The following is a 13,296-nucleotide window of genomic DNA, read 5'->3' as shown; positions in this document are numbered from 1 at the left end:
CGCTTCCCACAGCCCCTATTGGCCTGGAACGGAAAACAATGGCCAGTGGAAGCTGCGATCGGCCGAACCTGCAGATGCTGCAGGTAAACAAACCATCCCAGCCCGCCAGCGGAATTCCTTGACAAGTCACGTGCCAAAGGTTTCCGAACCCTGGTCTACATCTTTCCTGAAATGTGGCACTCAGAACTGGACACAGTACTCCAGCTGAGACCTTATCAGCGTGGTACAGTAAACAATCAAGGCAGTACATTAAACATCTACCACTCAAAGAAATAATCAGCACATTTCATCTGTATTGATTTTTGGTCAAGAGTGAAAAAACTGGTCAGACACCTTTTTCTCTGCCACTGTGACACAACTATCAATTACCATTGTGCATGTTTAGAGCCTTAGGAAAGGATAATATTAAATGTGTCATTTTAAACTATACAGTTAAGCAAAAGTAGATCTTTCAGCCCTTGTCTAATATCACAAGACGAGACATGGGTGGGGAGTCAGTAGACCTAGAGTTGTTGGCACCTTCCTTATTCTTGCACATTGAACGCAACTGATCTTTGGCAGTTCAAGGCTGCATTTGAAAAACAAATATTAGGCAACATTCAGTTTCAAGGACCGCATTCCTGCTTTTCAATGAAAACCCAGCCGAAAAGGTAAGTGGGGCTGGATTCAACCCAAACATTCCAAAGAAAGAAACACAGAATACTAGAATACTAGTGTTTCTGAATGTGTAAAATATCAAAGTTTCGCTGTGGTTTGGCTTGGAAGGATTTGATTTTTGTTGGTATATGTCAATTTCACACAAACTGATGAAAAAATATTTCCATCTTATAATAATAGAAAAATTTATAGATAGGCAAAGTAAGAAAAACGCTGCCTGAGAACTTATCAGTTTGATTTAAAAATATTTAGTTTTTATATGTGATGTCGATAGTTTGTGTTAGCAGTTATAAAATTTTAACTTTTTAATTTCAGTGTCTACCATTATTAAATAATTATTGTTGGACCCCACCCCCATCCATAATCTTGTGCAACTGTGAACATTTAAAGTGTTAAAAATAAAAAGAATGCTTCAAAACTCACATCAATATTACCTATCAAAATTATAAAAAAAAATTGAATTATGCCAAGCCTATCTCTGGTTCATGGTTAGGAGGGACAAGGAGAAAACATACTTCAATGACACTGAGGCAGATAGCTTTGTAAGATTTCAAAAGGCATTTGACATTTCTGTGAATATTTGTGGTATCCTAGTGCAAGATTTTCTCTTTAAGGAATTACTGAAGTATCTTTAAATGTGAGAGATATGGGAAAATTTTAGATTCTTTTGCCTGTTTGTTAGCAACAAATGATTAATCTTGTAAATTAAAAGGATTAGGACGATTTAATTGGTTCTCACACTTGAATTAATCAGTTGGTCTTTTCCTTCAGAAAGATTAGTGCCAATGCATCATTCTTTGTATGAGAATTCTTCAGCCCTCGTGGGGGTCCAGGACGTGCTAGGAAGTAATCATATTTGAAAGGTAAAGCTGAAAGTATTATTATTAATTCTGCAGTGGGCCAAATCCTGAGCACTCGGACCTATTTTTGATATCAGTGAGGGATGCAAGTGCTTTGCAGATACTCACTTGTTTTCAGGATTTGTCCCAGACTTATGAAATATTGTGATCAGCTCCATGTGCCAATTTTTCTTGCATACCATGGCTGGTTTATTGGAAGCTGAGAAGTTTTTTGTCAGCCTCATGTCTCACCCAAGAAGTAGTATATTACTCTGCAGCGTTGGTTTTCAGTTTTTTGCCTGCTCCTTCTTCTGCAAACCTAGTAATTGTTTCCTTTGTAATCCTCCATTCCCTTGTCTTCCTCTTTTATTCTGGTCCACTGGTCATTCTTCTGCAATATCGGTTGGCAGTTAAGAAACCATCTGCATGAGGCAAAATTTTGTCATAAATTCTGATACACTCGGCCCTGGTCCTATACCTAAAACTTATGTCAAACTAGCTATGTTGCTCACACCTCTAAGAAATGTAGTTAAACCAAGCACTAGATTGATGGAAGAATTCTTCGGTTGACCCAGCTACTGCCTGTTAATGAGGCGGATTTACTATAGCAATGGAAAAAAACCCTTCTGTCTGTGTTGCAAGTGTCTACACTACAGCATTTGCATAGCTGCAGTAGTGCTTTGTAATATAGACACAGGCATGTGATCTCAGAGTCCCAACCGTTCCACAGAAATTCTCTCATTTGACAAGATTTGGGGTCAGTTACCATTACAATCTGTATTTTTCTACTTTAGCACCCCATGAATTGTTACTTTTTCGAGGTAAACAAGGTTTCTTCCTGTCCATGTGCATTTGGGACAAGGGAGATAGAGTGATGTGATGTTGTTCACAAGACCTTGTGATGATGTAGTTTTGCTACACATGGGGCATAAAGCATACCATGAAGCAAGCCAGCAATGGTCTAATCTAATACAACGCATCTCTCATGTGCCAAAGCGTTTGTGTCTGCTGGGACTAAAGAATCAGCATTAGCCCAAACACTGAATTTGCTGGCAAGAGGTGTTGGTTTGTATCTAACCCTTAGGCTTGGTCTACACTAGAAATTTTTGCCAGTTTAGGGGTGTGATTTTTTTAAACAACATTTCTATACTAACAGTTACAGTAGCATACAAGTTCTTTTGCTGGCACAGATTATTTCATGTGGGGAACAGGTTGCAGAAGCACTCTTTTGCTGGTATAAGATGTGTTTCCACTAGGAGGGTTTGCTGGTATGGCTATACCAGTATGGCTAGGCCGGCAATGTTTCTGCTGTAGCCCTGGCCTTAGTGTTATGTACAGGACAGAACTCCCTCGTGTAAAGACGGACAGGCCTATCTCCCCCTCCCCACCACTCCTTCTGTTATGAGCGACAAGGTGGCACAGGAGGAGTGTCACTTAGGTCAATCCAGGAGGCCTGAAAGCCGGGCCTGGGTCTGGGATTGTGACGGGGGTTCTCATCATGGGCATTCTTGGCACCCCTGCCTGTGGCATTGTGTGGTCCCGTCTCTTCTCCCAAGGTGCCACTTCCCTGCCTGTTTGTCATGGGGGAGGAAGGGGTGTGGGCTTTGGCTGTTCCCAGGAGAAATTGGTCCCCCAACCCCTCTGGCCAGGGAGGGATCCCTCAAGAGAATGACTCTTCCCCCTCCCTCTGCTCTGCCCTGCCCCCCGCCTTCTTCCTCCTGCCTTGCCCCGCCCTGGCTCCGCCCCCTCCTCCTCCTCTGCCCACTCCCCTCCCTTCTTCCTTTCCCTCCTGCCTGCCCCGCCCCCTCCTCCTCCGTCTCCCCTCCGCTCTGGCTCCGCCCCCTTACCTTCCCCGCTGCCCCTCCTCCCCCTCTTCCCTCCCCGCTGCCCCCTCCCTCAGGGCGCTGCGCCAGGCGGGCAGAAGGAGGCGGGGCTTGCGGCCGGGCTCGCCCCCTCCGCTCTGGACCGGCAGCTGAGCTGGGCGCGGGAGGGGTCCGAGTTTATCCCCCGGCGCTGGGAGCGGGGCGGCCGGGTGAGTGACCCCTGCTGGGAGCGGGGTGCGCGGGCGCCTTTGCGAGGGGGCTCCGGTGGGGGGACGCCCCGGGGAGAGCGGAGAGTCCCGGTGCAGGGATCCTGGTGGGGTACGTGAGCCCCAGGGAGAGCAGCGAGAAGGGGGTCTTGGGAGTGGGAAGGGGCGACACCCCGGGGGGAATGCGGGGCCAGGGATCCCCCGAGAAGGGGGCTGCTAGGGAGGAGGGTGCAGCGTGCACCCCGAGGAGAGGCGGCTGGGAGTCCTGTTGGGGATGTAGGTTAAGAGTTGGTCTCACTCTGAATCGTTTTTAAACTTCTCAATTAACTTTGTCAGGGCTTCTATAACTAAGCCTCCAAATCTGTTCTGTCCAAAAATCCTTGTTCTCCTTCAGCCCCGCAATGCCTTATACATAGAGCCTCCATTGCCAGAACTGCTTGCTGTCCCAGCTCGTCGCATCCCTGCTCTGTCTAACCCATTTATAAACTTCTGCCAGGTGTCTTACTCTGCCTATATCACATTAAATAACTGATGATAATCCTGAATGGTGGTTGCCCTCTCAGCACCATTTTGAGTGGTCCAGCCTGGGGTGAAATTAGGAGGGGCAGTAGTATTTAAAGATTATCTATTATTACAGATTTAAACTCACGCGAGTAAACCAAACAGACCAGTTTTTCATAGAGATATGAATTCTGGAGTTTAAGGTTGTTGAAATTTATGATATTATTGCAAACTCGTCACTGGTTTTGAATAGAACTTGACTCATCTGGTTACTGCATCTTTATTAAAGACTTTATCCCAAAACACCTTCCAGGGCTAAATAAGAGATAATAGCAGAAAGATCTCATTTTGAGAGAGACAAAGGCAAGAAAGAATAAGTTTATAGGTGAGACTTGAAAATAGATGAGCGTATCACAGCGGCCGATCGAGTGCCTGGAGCTGTAGTGGGGCTGATAAGTACTAGATTTGGAGAGAAGGGAAGATGGAGAAGGCACTGGTCCCTTTTCATTTTAGACCCTGGTCAGTTAAATTCTCATAGTTTAAGTGGGAAAAGATCAAAGTGATGATTTAAAAAGAAATAATTTCACTGATGGTAGGAACTGCAATGTCAAACCTGACAAGGGTAGGGCTGAGGGTCTTGATAAAATTGTCCAACCCTGTAAATAAACATGGAATTTCTGTTTTTTTCTGCTGTACATGCATTATAAAAAATATTCCTTTAAAAAAAAAAAGCAGCGTTAAACTGAATTCTGCAGATATATTCTGTACGAGGCAATGTGGCCTGAGTCGTCTGAGACCTGGGTTTTATTCCCAGTTCTGCCACAGCTTGCTGGGCCTGGGTCACTTCCTTTTCTGCCAGAGTTTTCCCCATCTGTAAAGTGGGGATAATGATTCGGACTTCCTTGATAAAATGCTTTGAGATCTACTGATGAAAAGCGCTTTATAAGAGCTAAGTATTATTGTAACCTCATTGTAATTTACTGTCATCTGGAAAAACTTAAATAATCTAGTAATAAATTTGTGTTGGCTTCTAAAATGAGAAAAATAGGCCTCCACAGCCCTAGTAGATCAGGATGGGACACTGTTTCAAAGAGAGAGTGGCTGTGACAGTGGATAGAAGACTTTCAAGCTCAAGAAAAAAAAGTGTTTGGATTTTTTGTTTGATCTGTTTCACTTCTCACCTTGTTTATTCCCCCCCTGCCCTCACTTATCCTTTATCCAAGGTAAATGTTGGCTTTCTGTGTGCTAGTCTGTTCAGTTCAGTCTCTGGCAGGATTCGTTTACAGATGTCTCCTGTTCATGTGAAAACCAAACAGTTTCTCTTTTTCTGGTGGAGCTGGGAAGTTCCCGGCATTCAGTCAGAGAGGGCCATGTGATGTGAGCTGGCCTTAAACATGCTAGGAAATTTCTTTGGGGAGAACTTCCCCTGCTGGTATTTTATGCAAAATTTGTACATGACTGTAGCACTGTGTATCTGTTTAACTTGCCTGACTGACAGTGGGCTAGAGAGAGATTGTATTTAATGCATGAATTGCTGCTTTTCCTTCCCTGGTCAACCCAAAAACTTTTGTTTTAATTGGAAATGTTTCGTTTAGATAATAGATTAAAATTCAAAATGATCTGGAGAAATGGTCTGAAGTAAATAGGATGAAATTCAATAAGGACACATGTAAAGTACTCCACTTAGGAAGGAACAATCAGTTGCACACATACAAAATGGGGAATGACTGCCTAGGTAGGAGTATTGTGGAAAGGGATTTGGGTGTCACAGTGGATCATAAGCTAAATATGAGTCAACAGTGTAACACTGTTGCAAAAAAAGTAAACATTCTGGGGTGTATTAGCAGGAGTGTTGTAAACTAGACATGAGAAGTAATTCATCTGCTCTACTCCCTGCTGATTGAGCCTAAACTGGAGTATTGTGTCAAATTCTAGGTGCCACGTTTCAGGAAGGATGTGGACAAATTTGAAAAAGTTCAGAGAAGAGCAACAAAAATACTTAAAGGTCGAGAAAACATGACCTGTGAGGGAAGATTTTAAAAAAAAATGGGTTTGTTTAGGCTGGAAAACAGAAGACTGAAAGTGGACATGATAACAGTTTTCAAATACCTAAAAAGTTGTTACAAGGGAGGAAGGAGAAACATTGTTCTCCTTAACCTCTGAGGATAGGACAAGAAGCAATGGGCTTAAATTGAAGCCACACATGGTCCAGCTCTGTGCCCATGTGGAGACTTCATGCTGGGCCTGGGGGCCCATTGACTGTTCTGCCTTGGGGCCTGGAATTGCTGTCTGCGGGCCTGGATGGACTGCTTAGTACAGGGTAGTTTTTTGCCTCCAATAACCACAGGTGAAAGGGCATGTTTTCCAAAGTATTGCTTTTACACTTAGACATTTTGGCTGGATTTTCCAGGGAGCCTAAAATTGTTAGGCCGCAACTCCTAATTAATTTCATTAGGACTTGGGTGCCTTTGAAAATCCAAACGTCTCTTTAGAAAGTTTGCTTGTGCACTTTTATTCTGGAATAAGTGTGTCTACAAACTGAGTTATACAGGAATAGCTATTGAACTTTAAATTCACACCATGCATTAATCAGAAAGAACTTTCAAGTATAAATTAGCTTTTAGTGTTTAAAAGTGGCCGTGTGAAACTGCACAACTGTTGGTGCACAAAACTGGGTATTTGCACATCTAAGTGGGTGTTTGTGTACATATAGTGTAGGTAGCCAATCTTGACATCTGGAGTCTGTATTTTGGAAAGCAAGCAGGATTTTCTTTCTGCTTGTAAGCACAAACTTGACTTGAGTTTAAGGTTGTAATGAATTGTTTGAGCATATAAGTGAGTTAAAATTCCCATTACTGTTCTCTCACTGTCAAAGTGACCATGTTCTGGGATGGTTACATGGAAATCCATGCCAGCAGAGACTGCTTGCTGCAGTTCCTGGTTCCATGAGGCTAGACTACTAGGCAGGTTGCAGCTAACGGTTTAGTAAAAGGGGGAAATGAATCCCCTGTCTTTTTATACTGACTTATATGTAATCTGGATATTGTACAAATTTTAAGCTTGCATAACTAGAAAACGTCCCCTTATCTGATTTTTAAGACTGGTACTTGTGGTAAGTCTCTCATGACAGAGGGATATCTGTGACCGTTTCTCTTACTTCACAGCATATGTGATGGATCTGAAGCAATTAAGCACCCCTCAAAGACTACATTCAGGCTGAAAGGAACTGGTAAGACTGAATTCTGTGCATGGAAATTGGTCATATAAAATAACATCTTCTCAAAGTAAACAGACTTTGGAAACTCCTTTTCTGAAATGAAATGCTGTGCTCGCTGTACTTAACTGAGGTTGTCTTGTCCTCTAGCCCTGAATGGAAAGAATTCAAGTTTTGTTCTAGTTGGCTTGGGCTGTCTGGTTACAGAAATAATACAGAGCAGCATTTTTGGTCAGAAATGAGTGTAACTGGATGAAAATTCTGCCACTGCCCAGTGTCCTTTCACTCTTATAGGCAATGCCTATCTTTTTGATGAAAGGCCCTTTTCACACCACATAAGGAAGGCTGTTATACAGACTTTGTGTAAGTCAGTCCACTAGTATGACCACAACTTACTAGCAAAATCATTTTCCCTTAGACCATGATTCTGCCGTCTAGACATTATATAGTGGTCAGAAGATGTACAAACAGATGTCACTTGGGATGTCTGAATCCAAGAATACCGAATAGGAATAAATAATATAGCTGGCTGTCATTTCAGAGTTTTCTGACAGAAATCAGGAATAACTCCAAGGTTGTTGCGAGCCCTCTGTGATTTTTTGGTGAAGAGGGGATCAGAGAGATTTAGATTACTGTAATGTAGGAAAATAGTAAGCCTGTTTAAGAAGTTTGTAACAGTTATAAGTAGCTTGGAGATTAAATTGAAAAACAAAATGTCAGCATTTTATTGTACTCATTCATAAAAGGGTTTTGGCAGAATGATTCTTGGTTCATAATTATGGACAGATAAATTGGGAATAAAAGGCTTCAGTCGCAAATACAGTGTATGCTTAGAGTGCCTACTGTAGTAGTGCCTACTGTTGTTTATCCTTGCTGACTTGAAGTATTTGTTTTATATGCACACGCTATAAATAACAGCCAACTAGAATTTTGCAATACCTTGTAGGAGGGCATGTTATCAAGTGGGTGCTGGATGAGGCAAGGGTCATGAATTCTAAGGTCTCTTTTGAAACTGACTTGCTGTGTGACCTTGAGTAACTTACTCTGTGTAAATTTCCCTGTTGATAAATAGGGATCAGAATACATTCTTCACAGAGCTGTTAGGAGGCTTAATTAATCAATGTTTATAAAGCGTTTTAAAGGTATGTGAATGGAAGGCATTATCAAATAACAGTGTACAGTTACAGTTCTATATGATGATCTTAGTGTTATCCTGCCAGATATGAGACTAGCATAAGGGCGAAGTTCAGAATCATTAGGGATTTATTAGATCAGTACCATAGTGATACTATATTTTAGATGGAGATTTAATAGACTCTGGTTTGTGGATTTACACTTCTAGAGCAATTAAGAGGGGATGCCCTCATGTTAAATGTAAGATGGATGTATATTTGGGTCTAAAATGAAGCACACCCCAGCCAGTTAATGTGGGCAGGGCTACTGGACCAATTTGTATAGTGGGGGTGCTGACAGCCATTGAACCAAAGTAGAAACCCTCTGTATGATGGAAACCACATCAAGCCATGGAGTGTGGCAGCACTCCCAGCACCTCTAGTTCCAACACCTGTGAATGTGGAACCTAAATTTGGATTCCCTGGGTTAGAGCATATAGTGCTGTCACTGGACACAGTGCTGGACAGGTGTTTGTTTTTATAACAGCTAATTGAAAAGAAGGCCTTTTTAACAAACATTAAAAGGTTGCACTGTAGTCGTCTTCAGAAATGGACTTGTATTGGGTTTCATTTAGTCATAAGTAAGCTATTGTTTTCCTCTTTGTCTCATTACTTGGAACATTTTAAAACTAGGCTGGGGGGAAATGTTGATAAATAGAGAACAATCCTGAAATGTTAGAGATGTGACCTAGACAGGGCACTGTGTCTCAGTGGGTCAGAGGACCTAATAGGTATTTCTTATTTCTGGATTCAATGATTGTTCACAGAAGATCAGGCTGTTTTGTAAACCGCACTTTCATGAATCAATTCATTTCTGATTGACCGAAATTAATCTACTAATTTAACTGGTTGACACAGATTTCATTGAATATAATAATACTAGTATTTGTGGTGAATTGGCTGTGTCTTCCTAGGCATTTTTCTTAAAATTACCCACCATTGCTCTAGCACCGGTAAGGTCTACTGGTGGTAGAATTGTGGCTGGCTAGTATAGACTAGCTGTTGGTGTTTTCACCATTATTTCTAACCTCTTCAGTGCTGCATCAGTGCTAAGTGGAAGATTCGAAGAAAAATATAATTGGAGACAGTTTCCCCCAATTCTGTTGCCAAAGAAAGGGTCATGTGTGCTTTTGGATGCACAAAAACCTCTATTCTGTTTGATTTGGCGGTTAGCAAACCAGCTTTGCAATTCATGTAATTTGCAAGAGGCCAAGAGTTATTTAATTTGTCATCTCATGTGACTAATGCTTAAATCTACAGTAATAGAGAGTCACATGGTTACCATATTACATTAACTTCTAATTATCATGTTGATCTTCAGTGGTATTGTTCAGAGGATTTAAAAAAATAAAGGTATTGTATATAGCTGTGAACATTATATTAAAGGCTGCAGCTCAGCTTCCACAGTAATCCTCTTTTCACTCTCAGCTTTCTCATATACCTTTTTGGGGTGAAACTTTCCATTCTTGGCCTCACTCCAAAGGTGAGAGTCTCTTGAAAGCTTTAATTAAAATCCATTTAGCCATTTGAGTATGTGTACAAATGAGAGAAAACATACTTCCACTATTGTCTTTTTGTGGCTGCCCAAAAAGTGAGTGATGTATCCCTCCTGCTGATAGGTGGAGATAGGAAAACAAGTCTCACAGCGTTGCCTTTGCTGCTACATAAAGGGTTTGTTGATTGACATGCTACTGTGTGGGAGAAGCTCCAGCTAGTGGCTCTGAGGCTCACAGCATAAGAATGGCCGAACTGGGTCAGACCAGTGTCCAGCTAGCCTCGTATCCTGTCTTCTGACAGTGGCTGGTGCCAGAGGCTTTCAAAAGGAATGAACGGAACAGGGCAATTTATCGAGTGATCCATGACCTATCTTCCAGTCCCAACTTCTGGTAGTCAGAGGTTTAGAGACACCCAGAGCATGGGGTTGTGTTCCTGGCCATCTTGGCTAATAGATATTTATGGACATATCCTCCAGGAATTTATCTAATTCTGTTTTTGACGCAGTTAAATTTTGGCCTTCAGAACATTCCCTGGCAATGAGGTCCACAGGTTGACTGTGCATTGTGTGAAGTATTTCCTTATGTTTGTTTTAAACTTGCTGTCTGCTAATTTCGTTGAGTTCTTGTATTATGTGAAGGGGTAAATAACACTTCCTTATTCACTTTCTCCACACCATTCATGATTTTATAGGCCTCTATCATATCCTCTGTTTAAGTTGTCTCTCTTCTAAGCTGAACAGTCCCAGGTCTTTTTAATCTGTCCTCATAGGGAAGTTGTTCCATACTCTTAATCATTTTTATTGCCCTTGCCTGTACTTTTTCCAATTCTAATATATCTTTTTTGAAATGGAGTGACCAGAACTGCATGCCATTCAAGGTGTGGGTATAGCATGGATTAATATAGTGATGTAACAGGGTTGGCACCCACCTCTTGCAAGTGCCCCCTTCTGGTTAGGCATGTCTGTGTTCTTTAGTTCTGGTGATCCTCTTTGGTGGTTCTCAGGTGGGTTTGTCAGTGACAGTGCTCTGACTCAGTCACACTGTCTGCCTGTTAACCAACACAACCCCCTTCCAGGATATATAGTCTACCGGGGCCTCTTTCAGTGCCCCTCTCGTGGTGTCTCTCTCTAGCCCTCCCCAGGCTTTGATCTTTAAGTAGTCCAGCCTTGATATGGGGCTGTAATCCCAGGGATTCCTCCCTAGCGACGCTATCTTCCTGCAGCCCTCCCCAGACTCAGTCCCTGCTCAGTCCTAGCAACCAGCCAGGAGCTCCCTCAATGCTCCCCCGGTCCCTGCTAGCAAACCATCTATGGCCCTGCTGTTCTTTCAGGTCTGCGGTCCTTTCTTTTCCTGCTCCTAGCAACAACTAACTACTGCTCTGCACTGCAACTCCTCCTGGTCCCTGATTGGCTGCTTCCCCTGCAGCCACTCTAGCCTACTTGGAGGACCTCTCTACTGCTTCTTCCCTGGGATGGGTGTGGCAGAACCCTGAGGCCTCCAGCAGGGGGCCTTTGGGCCTAGTTCACCCCATCACAAGTGGCATTATAATATTTTCTGTTTTATTATTGGCCCCTTCCTAATAGTTCCTAATATCCTATTAGGTGTTTTGACTGTTGCTGCATATTGAACAGATATTTTCAAAGATCTATCCCCAGTGACTCCAAGATCTCTTTCTTGGGTGGAAACAGCTAATTTAGACCCCTTTATTTTGTATATATAGTTGGGATTATGTTTTCCAATGTACCTTATTTCCCAATTATCAACATTCAGTTTCCTCTGATATTTTGTTCCCCAGTCACCCAGATCCCTATGTAACTCTTTGCAGTCAGCTTTGGATTTACCTTGAGTAATTTTGTATTATCTGCAAACTTTGCCATCTCTCTGTTTACCCTTTTGCTAGATCATTACTGAAATACGTTGAACAGCGCTAGTCCCAGTACAGATCCTTGGGGGACCCCACTATTTACCTCTCCTCTGTGAAAACTGACCATTTATTCCTACCCTTTGTTTCCTATCTTTTAACCAGTTATGTATCCATTAGAGGACCTTCCCTCTTATCCTATGACTGCCTACTTTGCTTAAGCAGCAGAGAATCCTGTGGCACCTTATAGACTAACAGACGTTTTGGAGCATGAGCTTTCGTGGGTGAATACCCACTTCGTCAGACGCAGGTAGTGGAAATTTCCAGGGGCAGGTATATATAATGCCTAGCAAGCAAGCTAGAGAACGAGGTTAGTTCAGTCAGGAGGTGAGTCCTGTTTCTTCAGCAATAGAGGTGTGAGCAGTGAGCCAGTAGAGGTTTTCACACCTCTACTTGCTGAGAACAGGGCCTCACCCTTCCCTGACTGAACTAACCTCGTTATCTCTAGCTTGCTTGCTAGCATATAGATACCTGCCCCTTGCAATTTCACTAGCCTGCGTCTGACAAGTGGGTATTCACCCACGAAAGCTCATGCTCCAAAACGTCTGTTAGTCTATAAGGTGCCACAGGATTCTCTGCTGCTTTTACAGATCCAGACTAACACGGCTACCCCTCTGATACTTTGCTTAAGAGTCTTTGGTGAGGGACCTTGTCAAAAACTTTCACAAAGTCCAAGTATACTCTATCCTGGGGGTCGGCAACCTTTGGCACGTGGCTCGCCAGGGTAAGCGGCGGGCTGGGCCGGTTTGTTTACCTGCTGCGTCCACAGGTTCGGCTGATTGTGGCTCCCACTGGCCGCAGTTTGCTGTCCCAGGCCAAGGAGGGCTGCGGGAAGCGACGCGGACTGAGGGATGTGCTGGCCGCTGCTTCCCGCCACCCCCATTGGCCTGGGACGGCGAACTGTGGCCAGTGGGAGCCACGATTGGCCGAACCTGCGGACACAGCAGGTAAACAAACCAGCCCGGCCCGCCAGGGTGCTTACCCTGGCGAGCCACATGCCAAAGGTTGCCGACCCCTGCTCCATCCACTGGATCTCCCATGTCCACATGTTTGATCCCTTCATGCCTCACCAATATATTAAAATTCTTTGATCTCCCTTTATAAAAGCTGTGTTGACTCTTCCTCAACATATTGTGTTCACCTATGTGTCTGATAATTCTGCTCTTTGCTCTTTCAATCAATTTGCCTGTTGCTGAAGTTAGGTTTACTGGCCTGTAATGGCCAGGATTAGCTCTGGAGCCTTTTTAAAAAATCAGCATTACATTAGCTATCTAGCAGTCATCTGTTACTTTCTGGGTACTTTCTGTTTCTTGAAGTTGTTGTTCTCCCCTTTCCCTTTTTTAAAAAAAAACAAAAACAAAACTGAAGCAAACTAAATCAGTATTAATGAATCATTAAGGGCGCGTATTTAAACACAGTCAGGAAATGCAAAAATTAGCATTTTCACAGCAACATTATCTCACCCAC

At 43.1% G+C, this 13,296-nt stretch overlaps 1 protein-coding gene across 8 annotated transcripts in view; it reads left to right on the top strand.

The window, feature by feature from the left end:
- The first annotated feature begins 332 nt into the window (after window positions 1–332).
- Window positions 333–13,296, top strand: part of SLC26A2 (solute carrier family 26 member 2) — a 29,858-nt gene continuing 16,894 nt past the window's right edge. The window contains exons 1-2 of one of the 8 annotated variants that reach the window (XM_075068094.1): window positions 333–650; window positions 7,191–7,255. The gene's annotated coding sequence lies outside the window, so the exon portion shown is untranslated. Of the gene's footprint in view, window positions 651–1,428; window positions 1,521–2,388; window positions 2,556–3,418; window positions 3,638–7,190; window positions 7,256–13,296 lie in introns of those variants that run through there. The other 7 variants (XM_032794394.2, XM_075068093.1, XM_075068095.1 and 4 more) reach the window with 7 other exon arrangements.

The sequence above is a fragment of the Chelonoidis abingdonii genome, chromosome 7 (genome assembly GCF_003597395.2).
Source record: "Chelonoidis abingdonii isolate Lonesome George chromosome 7, CheloAbing_2.0, whole genome shotgun sequence".
NCBI lineage: Eukaryota > Metazoa > Chordata > Testudines > Testudinidae > Chelonoidis > Chelonoidis abingdonii.
The sequence above is the reverse complement of the archived record's forward strand: the minus strand, read 5'-3'. Positions and strand labels throughout refer to the sequence as shown.